Source organism: Columba livia, unplaced genomic scaffold, assembly GCF_036013475.1.
Source record: "Columba livia isolate bColLiv1 breed racing homer unplaced genomic scaffold, bColLiv1.pat.W.v2 Scaffold_438, whole genome shotgun sequence".
In the NCBI taxonomy this organism is placed as follows: Eukaryota; Metazoa; Chordata; class Aves; order Columbiformes; family Columbidae; genus Columba; species Columba livia.
Genome location: NW_027043475.1, coordinates 81,063 through 92,491, shown reverse-complemented (window position 1 = coordinate 92,491; position 11,429 = coordinate 81,063). Strand labels below are relative to the sequence as shown.

The window sequence follows — 11,429 nt, the reverse complement described above, 5'->3', positions numbered from 1 at the left end:
TGAATGGGGGGGGGGTCCCTGAGGATGTTTTGGGGGTCCCTGGGGGGGGGGGATGATTGGGGGGGGTCCCTGAGGATGTTTTGGGGGGTCCCTGGGGGGGGGGGGGATGAATGGGGGGGGGTGTCCCTGAGGATGTTTTGGGGGGTCCCTGGGGGGGGGGGATGAATGGGGGGGGTCCCTGAGGATGTTTTGGGGGGTCCCTGGTGGGGGGGGGATGAATGGGGGGGGTCCCTGAGGATGTTTTGGGGGGTCCCTGGGGGGGGGGATGAATGGGGGGGGTCCCTGAGGATGTTTTGGGGGGTCCCTGGGGTGGGGGATGAATGGGGGGGGGGTCCCTGAGGCTGTTTTGGGGGGTCCCTGGGGGGGGTCCCTGGGGGGGGTCCCTGAGGATGTTTTGGGGGGTCCCTGGGGGGGGGGATGAATGGGGGGGTCCCTGAGGATGTTTTGGGGGGTCCCTGGGGGGGGGGGGATGAATGGGGGGGGGTCCCTGAGGATGTTTTGGGGGGGTCCCTGGGGGGGGGATGAATGGGGGGGGTCCCTGAGGATGTTTTGGGGGGTCCCTGGGGGGGGGGATGAATGGGGGGGGGTCCCTGAGGATGTTTTGGGGGGTCCATGGGTGGGGGGGGATGAATGGGGGGGGTCCCTGAGGATGTTTTGGGGGGTCCCTGGGGGGGGGATGAATGGGGGGGGGTCCCTGAGGATGTTTTGGGGGGTCCCTGGAGGGGGATGAATGGGGGGGGGTCCCTGAGGATGTTTTGGGGGGTCCCTGGGGGGGGGGGGATGAATGGGGGGGTCCCTGAGGATGTTTTGGGGGGTCCCGGGGGGGGGGGGATGAATGGGGGGGGGTCCCTGAGGATGTTTTGGGGGGTCCCTGGGGGGGGGGGATGAATGGGGGGGGTCCCTGAGGATGTTTTGGGGGGTCCCTGGGGGGGGGATGAATGGGGGGGGTCCCTGAGGATGTTTTGGGGGGTCCATGGGTGGGGGGGGATGAATGGGGGGGGGTCCCTGAGGATGTTTTGGGGGGTCCCTGGGGGGGGGATGAATGGGGGGGGTCCCTGAGGCTGTTTTGGGGGGTCCCTGGGGGGGGGATGAATGGGGGGGGGTCCCTGAGGATGTTTTGGGGGGGTCCCTGGGGGGGGGGGATGAATGGGGGGGGTCCCTGAGGATGTTTTGGGGGGTCCCTGGGGGGGGGGGATGAATGGGGGGGGGTCCCTGAGGATGTTTTGGGGGGTCCCTGGTGGGGGGGGGATGAATGGGGGGGGTCCCTGAGGATGTTTTGGGGGGTCCCTGGGTGGGGGGGGATGAATGGGGGGGGGTCCCTGAGGATGTTTTGGGGGGTCCCTGGGGGGGGGGATGAATGGGGGGGGGGTCCCTGAGGATGTTTTTTTGGGGGTCCCTGGGGGGGGGGGGGATGAATGGGGGGGGGTCCCTGAGGATGTTTTGGGGGTCCCTGGGGGGGGATGAATGGGGGGGGGTCCCTGAAGATGTTTTGGGGGGTCCCTGGGGGGGGGGGATGAATGGGGGGGGGTCCCTGAGGCTGTTTTGGGGGGTCCCTGGGGCAGCCCCTGACCCCCCCGTTCCCCCCCCAGCCGCACAGGCCCCCCTGAAGCCCAAGACGCCGCGCGGCACCAAGACCCCCATCAACCGCAACCAGCTGAGCCAGAGCCGGGGGCTGGCGGGGCTGGTGGGCAAGCGGGGCTACGAGGGGGCAGCCGAGGGCCACCGGCCCCCCCGCCTGCGGGTACGGCCACCGCGGGCTACCGGAGGCCACCGGAGCCCTCCATGGGGGGGGGGGGGGGGGGGGCGGGGCTTCGCAGGGCCTATGGGAGCGGGGCTGGGGGTGATTGACAGCGAGCAGGGCCTATGGGGGCGGGGCTGGGGGTGATTGACAGCGATCAGGGCCTATGGGGCGGGGCTGGGGGTGATTGACAGCGAGCAGGGTCTATGGGGGCGGGGCTGGGGGTGATTGACAGCGAGCAGGGCCTATGGGGGCAGGGCTGGGGGTGATTGACAGCCAGCAGGGCCTATGGGGGCGGGACTGGGGGTGATTGACAGCCAGCAGGGCCTATGGGAGCAGCGCTGGGGGTGATTGACAGCGAGCAGGGCCTATGGGGGTGGGGCTGGGGGTGATTGACAGCGAGCAGGGCCTATGGGGGCGGGGCTGGGGGTGATTGGCAGCGTGCAGGGCCTATGGGGGCGGGGCTGGGGGTGATTGACAGTGAGCAGGACCTATGGGAGCGGTGCTGGGAGTGATTGACAGCCAGCAGGGCCTATGGGGGCGGGGCTGGGGGTGATTGACAGCGAGCAGGGCCTATGGGGGTGGTGCTGGGGGTGATTGACAGCGAGCAGGACCTATGGGGGCGGGGCTGGGGGTGATTGGCAACAAGCAGGGCCTATGGGAGCAGCGCTGGGGGTGATTGACAGCCAGCAAGGCCTATGGGAGCGGGGCTGGGGGTGATTGACACCCAGCAGGGCCTATGGGAGCGGGGCTGGGGGTGATTGACAGCGAGCAGGGCCTATGGGAGCGGGGCTGGGGGTGATTGACACCCAGCAGGGCCTATGGGGGCGGGGCTGGGGGGTGATTGACAGCGAGCAGGGTCTATGGGGGCGGGGCTGGGGGTGATTGACAGCGAGCAGGGCCTATGGGGGCGGGGCTGGGGGTGATTGACAGCAAGTACGGCCTATGGGGGTGGGGCTGGGGGTGATTGACAGCGAGCAGGGCCTATGGGGGCGGGGCTGGGGGTGATTGGCAGCGAGCAGGGCCTATGGGGGCGGGGCTGGGGGTGATTGACAGCGAGCAGGGCCTATGGGGGCGGGGCTGGGGGTGATTGACAGCGAGCGGGTCCTATGGGGGCGGGGCAGGGGGTGAGTGACAGCGAGCAGGGCCTATGGGGGCGGGGCTGGGGGTGAGTGACACCCAGCAGGGCCTATGGGGGCGGGGCTGGGGGTGATTGACACCCAGCAGGGCCTATGGGGGCGGGGCTGGGGGTGATTGACAGCGAGCAGTGCCTATGGGGGCGGGGCTGGGGGTGATTGACAGCGAGCAGGGCCTATGGGGGCGGGACTGGGGTGATTGACAGCGAGCAGGGCCTATGGGAGCGGGACTGGGGGTGATTGACAGCGAGCAGGGCCTATGGGAGCAGGGCTGGGGGTGATTGGCAGCGTGCAGGGCCTATGGGGGCGGGGCTGGGGGTGATTGACAGCGAGCAGGAACTATGGGGCGGGGCTGGGGGTGATTGACAGCGAGCAGGGCCTATGGGGGCGGGGCTGGGGGTGATTGACAGCGAGCAGGGCCTATGGGGGTGGGGCTGGGGGTGATTGACACCCAGCAGGGCCTATGGGGGCGGGGCTGGGGGTGATTGACAGCGAGCAGGGCCTATGGGAGCGGGACTGGGGGTGATTGACAGCGAGCAGGGCCTATGGGGGCGGGGCTGGGGGTGATTGACAGCGAGCATGGCCTATGGGGGCGGGGCTGGGGGTGATTGACAGCGAGCAGGAACTATGGGGCGGGGCTGGGGGTGATTGACAGCGAGCAGGGCCTATGGGGGCGGGGCTGGGGGTGATTGACAGCGAGCAGGGCCTATGGGGGCGGGGCAGGGGGTGAGTGACAGCGAGCAGGGCCTATGGGAGCGGGGCTGGGGGTGATTGACACCCAGCAGGGCCTATGGGGGCGGGGCTGGGGGTGATTGACAGCCAGCAGGGTCTATGGGGGCGGGGCTGGGGGTGATTGACAGCGAGCAGGGCCTATGGGGGCGGGGCTGGGGGTGATTGACAGCAAGTACGGCCTATGGGGGTGGGGCTGGGGGTGATTGACAGCGAGCAGGGCCTATGGGGGCGGGGCTGGGGGTGATTGGCAGCGAGCAGGGCCTATGGGGGCGGGGCTGGGGGTGATTGACAGCGAGCAGGGCCTATGGGGGCGGGGCTGGGGGTGATTGACAGCGAGCAGGGCCTATGGGGGCGGGGCTGGGGGTGATTGACAGCGAGCAGGGCCTATGGAGGCGGGGCTGGGGGTGATTGACAGCCAGCAGGGCCTATGGGGGCGGGGCTGGGGGTGATTGACAGCGAGCAGGGCCTATGGGAGCAGGGCTGGGGGTGATTGACAGCGAGCAGGGCCTATGGGAGCGGGGCTGGGGGTGATTGACAGCGAGCAGGGCCTATGGGAGGAGGGCTGGGGGTGATTGACAGTGAGCAGGGCCTATGGGGGCGGGGCTGGGGGTGATTGACAGCCAGCAGGGCCTATGGGGGCGGGGCTGGGGGTGATTGACAGCCAGCAGGGCCTATGGGAGCAGCGCTGGGGGTGATTGACAGCGAGCAGGGCCTATGGGGCGGGGCTGGGGGTGATTGACAGCGAGCAGGGCCTATGGGGGTGGTGCTGGGGGTGATTGACAGCGAGCAGGGCCTATGGGGGCGGGGCTGGGGGTGATAGACAGCGAGCAGGGCCTATGGAGGCGGGGCTGGGGGTGATTGACAGCGAGCAGGGCCTATGGGGGCGGGGCTGGGGGTGATTGACAGCGAGCAGGGCTTATGGGGGCGGGGCTGGGGGTGATTGACAGCGAGCAGGGCCTATGGGGGCGGGGCTGGGGGTGATTGGCAGCGTGCAGGGCCTATGGGGGCGGGGCTGGGGGTGATTGACAGCGAGCAGGGCCTATGGGAGCAGCGCTGGGGGTGATTGACAGCGAGCAGGGCCTATGGGGGCGGGGCTGGGGGTGATTGACAGCCAGCAGGGCCTACGGGGGCGGGGCTGGGGGTGATTGACAGCGAGCAGGGCCTAGGGGGGCGGAGCTGGGGGTGATTGACAGCGAGCAGGGCCTATGGGAGCGGGGCTGGGGGTGATTGACAGCGAGCAGGGCCTATGGGAGCGGGGCTGGGGGTGATTGACACCCAGCAGGGCCTATGGGGGCGGGGCTGGGGGTGATTGACAGCGAGCAGGGTCTATGGGGGCGGGGCTGGGGGTGATTGACAGCGAGCAGGGCCTATGGGGGCGGGGCTGGGGGTGATTGACAGCAAGTACGGCCTATGGGGGTGGGGCTGGGGGTGATTGACAGCGAGCAGGGCCTATGGGGGCGGGGCTGGGGGTGATTGGCAGCGAGCAGGGCCTATGGGGGCGGGGCTGGGGGTGATTGACAGCGAGCAGGGCCTATGGGGGCGGGGCTGGGGGTGATTGACAGCGAGCGGGTCCTATGGGGGCGGGGCAGGGGGTGAGTGACAGCGAGCAGGGCCTATGGGGGCGGGGCTGGGGGTGAGTGACACCCAGCAGGGCCTATGGGGGCGGGGCTGGGGGTGATTGACACCCAGCAGGGCCTATGGGGGCGGGGCTGGGGGTGATTGACAGCGAGCAGTGCCTATGGGGGCGGGGCTGGGGGTGATTGACAGCGAGCAGGGCCTATGGGGCGGGACTGGGGGTGATTGACAGCGAGCAGGGCCTATGGGAGCGGGACTGGGGGTGATTGACAGCGAGCAGGGCCTATGGGAGCAGGGCTGGGGGTGATTGGCAGCGTGCAGGGCCTATGGGGGCGGGGCTGGGGGTGATTGACAGCGAGCAGGAACTATGGGGCGGGGCTGGGGGTGATTGACAGCGAGCAGGGCCTATGGGGGCGGGGCTGGGGGTGATTGACAGCGAGCAGGGCCTATGGGGGTGGGGCTGGGGGTGATTGACACCCAGCAGGGCCTATGGGGGCGGGGCTGGGGGTGATTGACAGCGAGCAGGGCCTATGGGAGCGGGACTGGGGGTGATTGACAGCGAGCAGGGCCTATGGGGGCGGGGCTGGGGGTGATTGACAGCGAGCATGGCCTATGGGGGCGGGGCTGGGGGTGATTGACAGCGAGCAGGAACTATGGGGCGGGGCTGGGGGTGATTGACAGCGAGCAGGGCCTATGGGGGCGGGGCTGGGGGTGATTGACAGCGAGCAGGGCCTATGGGGGCGGGGCAGGGGGTGAGTGACAGCGAGCAGGGCCTATGGGAGCGGGGCTGGGGGTGATTGACACCCAGCAGGGCCTATGGGGGCGGGGCTGGGGGTGATTGACAGCCAGCAGGGTCTATGGGGGCGGGGCTGGGGTGATTGACAGCGAGCAGGGCCTATGGGGGCGGGGCTGGGGGTGATTGACAGCAAGTACGGCCTATGGGGGTGGGGCTGGGGGTGATTGACAGCGAGCAGGGCCTATGGGGGCGGGGCTGGGGGTGATTGGCAGCGAGCAGGGCCTATGGGGGCGGGGCTGGGGGTGATTGACAGCGAGCAGGGCCTATGGGGGCGGGGCTGGGGGTGATTGACAGCGAGCAGGGCCTATGGGGGCGGGGCTGGGGGTGATTGACAGCGAGCAGGGCCTATGGAGGCGGGGCTGGGGGTGATTGACAGCCAGCAGGGCCTATGGGGGCGGGGCTGGGGGTGATTGACAGCGAGCAGGGCCTATGGGAGCAGGGCTGGGGGTGATTGACAGCGAGCAGGGCCTATGGGAGCGGGGCTGGGGGTGATTGACAGCGAGCAGGGCCTATGGGAGGAGGGCTGGGGGTGATTGACAGTGAGCAGGGCCTATGGGGGCGGGGCTGGGGGTGATTGACAGCCAGCAGGGCCTATGGGGGCGGGGCTGGGGGTGATTGACAGCCAGCAGGGCCTATGGGAGCAGCGCTGGGGGTGATTGACAGCGAGCAGGGCCTATGGGGCGGGGCTGGGGGTGATTGACAGCGAGCAGGGCCTATGGGGGTGGTGCTGGGGGTGATTGACAGCGAGCAGGGCCTATGGGGGCGGGGCTGGGGGGTGATAGACAGCGAGCAGGGCCTATGGAGGCGGGGGCTGGGGGTGATTGACAGCGAGCAGGGCCTATGGGGGCGGGGCTGGGGGTGATTGACAGCGAGCAGGGCTTATGGGGGCGGGGCTGGGGGTGATTGACAGCGAGCAGGGCCTATGGGGGCGGGGCTGGGGGTGATTGGCAGCGTGCAGGGCCTATGGGGGCGGGGCTGGGGGTGATTGACAGCGAGCAGGGCCTATGGGAGCAGCGCTGGGGGTGATTGACAGCGAGCAGGGCCTATGGGGGCGGGGCTGGGGGTGATTGACAGCCAGCAGGGCCTACGGGGGCGGGGCTGGGGGTGATTGACAGCGAGCAGGGCCTAGGGGGGCGGAGCTGGGGGTGATTGACAGCGAGCAGGGCCTATGGGAGCGGGGCTGGGGGTGATTGACAGCGAGGAGGGCCTATGGGGCGGGGCTGGGGGCGTGGCTTTACCCTAATCGCCCCCCCGTCTCCTCTTCCGTGTGCTTGATTGGCTGAGGGGCGTGGCTTTACCCTAACCACACCCCTTCTTCCCTCCGGGTGCGTCTGATTGGCCGAGGGGCGTGGCTTCACCCTAACCACCCCCCTCTCCCCTCCGTGTGCTTGATTGGCCGAGGGGCGTGGCTTCACCCTAACCACCCCCCTTCTCCCCTCCGTGTGCGTGTGATTGGCCGAGGGGCGTGGCTTCACCCTAACCACCCCCCTTCTCCCCTCAGTGTGCGTCTGATTGGCCGAGGGGCGTGGCTTCACCCTAACCACACCCCCTCTCCCCTCAGTGTGCGTCTGATTGGCCGGGGGCGTGGCTTCACCCTAACCACCCCCCTTCTCCCCCTCCGTGTGCGTGTGATTGGCCGAGGGGCGTGGCTTCACCCTAACCACCCCCCTTCTCCCCTCCGTGTGCGTGTGATTGGCCGAGGGGCGTGGCTTCACCCTAACCACCCCCCTTCTCCCCTCCGTGTGCGTGTGATTGGCCGAGGGGCGTGGCTTCACCCTAACCACCCCCCTTCTCCCCTCAGTGTGCGTCTGATTGGCCGAGGGGCGTGGCTTCACCCTAACCACCCCCCTTCTCCCCCTCAGTGTGTGTGTGATTGGCCGAGGGGCGTGGCTTCACCCTAACCACACCCCTTCTCCCCCTCCGTGTGCTTGATTGGCTGAGGGGCGTGGCTTCACCCTAACCACCCCCCTTCTCCCCCTCCGTGTGCTTGATTGGCCGAGGGGCGTGGCTTCACCCTAACCACACCCCCTCTCCCCTCAGTGTGCGTTTGATTGGCCGAGGGGCGTGGCTTTGACTTAACCACCCCCCTTTTCCCCCTCTGTGTGCATGTGATTGGCCGAGGGGCGTGGCTTCACCCTAACCACCCCCCTTCTCCCCCTCCGTGTGAGTCTGATTGGCCGAGGGGCGTGGCTTCACCCTAACCACCCCCCTTCTCCCCTCCGTGTGCGTGTGATTGGCCGAGGGGCGTGGCTTCACCCTATCCACACCCCTTCTCCCTCAGTGTGCGTCTGATTGGCCGGGGGGCGTGGCTTCACCCTAACCACGCCCCTTCCGCCCTTCCACACACACACAGGTGGGCGCGGCGGCTCTCCCGTTCTCCGCCAACGGGCGCCCCGTGGCCGCGGGGCTGCGCGCCGGGCCCCCCCCCGCCAGCAAGCGCCAGAAGCTGAACCCAGCGGACGCCCCCAACCCGTGGTGTTCGTGGCCACCAAGGACACCAGGTGAGGCTTTAGGAGGGGGGGGGACACGTAAATTGGGTGTGGGTGGGGGGGGGGGGTCTATGGCGTGACCCCCCCACTGACTCCCATCCCCCCCCCCCCCCCCAAAAAGGGCGCTTCGCAAGGCCCTGACGCACCTGGAGCTCCGCCGCGCCGCCCGCCGCCCCAACCTCCCCCTCAAGGTCAAGCCGCTACGGCCCGGGGGGGCCCTGGCGCCCCCCGCCCCCCCCCACACCCCGCCAGCACCTCGGAGCCCATTGTCCTGGAGGACTGACCCCCCCCCCCCCCCCATTATCCCCAACTGCGCCCCTTTTGTATTTTTTTAATCTCCATAGAAACCACAGCGGGGGGGCGGGGTCTATTCTGCCCCCCCCCCCCCCGCCCCCCCCCGCCACCCCACCCGTGACCCCTTTTGTACGTGGAGCGATGCCCCCCCCCCTCCCCTCCCCCCCGGTTTTGTATCTCGGGCCGTCCCGGTTCTGTAGGCACAGGAAATAAAGCCGGCGGTTTTTCTTGAGCGGCCAAGTCGCTATGGGGCACGTGTGGGGCGCTATGGGGCTCTACGAGTCACTTATGGGGCACTGTGGGGCACTTATGGGGCACTGTGGGGCACTATGAGGCGCTTATGGGGCTCTACGAGTCACTTATGGGGCACTGTGGGACACTTATGGGGCTCTATGAGTCACTTATGGGGCACGTGTGGGGCGCTATGGGGCACTATGGGGCTCTATGAGTCACTTATGGGGCACTGTGGGGCACTATGGGGCACTGTGGGGCTCTACAAGTCACTTATGGGGCACTTGTGGGGCGCTATGGGGCACTATGGGGCTCTATGAGTCACTTATGGGGCACGTGTGGGGCGCTATGGGGCACTATGGGGCTCTACGAGTCACTTATGGGGCACTTGTGGGGCGCTATGGGGCACTATGGGGCTCTATGAGTCACTTATGGGGCACTGTGGGGCACTTATAGGGCTCCATGGGTCACAAGTGGGGCACCATGGGGCACTTATGGGGCTCTATGGGTCACTTGTGGGGCACTGTGTGTCACTTATGGGGCTCTATGGGTCTCTTGTGGGGCACTGTGGGGCACTTATGGGGCTCTATGGGTCACTTATGGGGCACTGTGGGTCACATGTGGGGCACTATGGGGCACTGGGGAGACGCTATGGTGCACTTATGGGGCTCTATGAGTCACTTATGGGGCACTGTGGGGCACTATGGGGCACTTATGGGGCTCTATGAGTCACTTATGGGGCACTGTGGGGCACTATGGGGCACTTATGGGGCTCTATGAGTCACTTATGGGGCACTATGGGTCACTGGGGAGACACTATGGGGCACTTATGGGTCTCTATGAGTCACTTATGGGGCACTGGGGAGACGCTATGGGGCACTTATGGGGCACTGTGAGTCACTTATGGGGCACTGTGGGGCACTTATGGGGCTCTATGAGTCACTTATGGGGCACTGTGGGGCACTTATAGTACTCCATGGGTCACATGTGGGGCACTATGGGGCACTGGGGAGACACTATGGGGCACTTATGGGGCTCTATGAGTCACTTATGGGGCACTATGGGGCGCTTATGGGTCTCTATGAGTCACTTATGGGGCACTGTGAGTGACTTATGGGGCACTGTGGGGCACTATGGGGCTCTACGAGTCACTTATGGGGCACTATGGGTCACATTTGGGGCACTTGTGGGGCACTGTGGGGCACTATGGGGCACTTATGGGGCTCTATGAGTCACTTATGGGGCACTATGGGTCACATGTGGGGCACTATGGGGCACTGGGGAGACGCTATGGGGCACTTATGGGGCACTGTGGGGCACTTATGGGGCACTGTGAGTCACTTATGGGGCACTATGGGGCACTTATGGGGCTCTATGAGTCACTTATGGGGCACTATGGGTCACATGTGGGGCACTATGGGGCACTGGGGAGACGCTATGGGGCACTTATGGGGCACTGTGGGGCACTTTGGGGCACTTATGGGACTCTGAGTCACTTATGGGGCACTTATGGGGCTCTATGGGTCACATGTGGGGCACTATGGGTCACATGTGGGGCACTTGTGGGGCACTATGGGGCACTTATGGGGCTCTATGAGTCACTTATGGGGCACTGTGGGTCACACGTGGGGCACTATGGGGCACTGGAGAGACGCTATGGGGCACTTATGGGGCTCTATGAGTCACTTATGGGGCACTGTGGGGCACCATGGGGCGCTTATGGGGCTCTATGAGTCACTTATGGGGCACTGTGGGGCACTTATGGGGCTCTATGAGTCACTTATGGGGCACTGTGGGGCACTTATAGTACTCCATGGGTCACATGTGGGGCACTATGGGGCACTGGGGAGACACTATGGGGCACTTATGGGGCACTGTGAGTCACTTATGGGGCACTATGGGGCGCTTATGGGTCTCTATGAGTCACTTATGGGGCACTGTGAGTGACTTATGGGGCACTGTGGGGCACTATGGGGCTCTACGAGTCACTTATGGGGCACTTGTGGGGCACTATGGGGCGCTTAAGGGGCACTGTGAGTCACTTATGGGGCACTGTGGGGCACTTATGGGGCTCTACGAGTCACTTATGGGGCACTATGGGTCACATTTGGGGCACTTGTGGGGCACTGTGGGGCGCTATGGGGCACTTATGGGGCTCTACGAGTCACTTATGGGGCACTGTGGGTCACATGTGGGGCACTTGTGGAGCACTGTGGGGCGCTATGGGGCACTTATGGGGCTCTATGAGTTACTTATGGGACACTGTGGGTCACATGTGGGGCACTATGGGGCACTGGGGAGACGCTATGGGGCACTTATGGGGCTCTATGAGTCACTTATGGGGCACTTATGGGGCTCTATGGGTCACTTATGGGGCACTATGGGTCACTTATGGGGCACTGTGGGGCACTTATGGGGCTCTATGAGTCACTTATGGG

The 11,429-nt window shown here is 66.4% G+C and overlaps 1 long non-coding RNA gene across 1 annotated transcript; it reads left to right on the top strand.

The window, feature by feature from the left end:
- Positions 1–1,569: 1,569 nt before the first annotated feature.
- On the top strand, positions 1,570–8,992 carry LOC135578093 (uncharacterized). Its single transcript, XR_010469445.1, has 3 exons — positions 1,570–1,741; positions 8,331–8,478; positions 8,588–8,992. It is a non-coding gene; the product is annotated as an uncharacterized LOC135578093 (long non-coding RNA).
- The last annotated feature ends 2,437 nt before the right edge of the window (positions 8,993–11,429 follow it).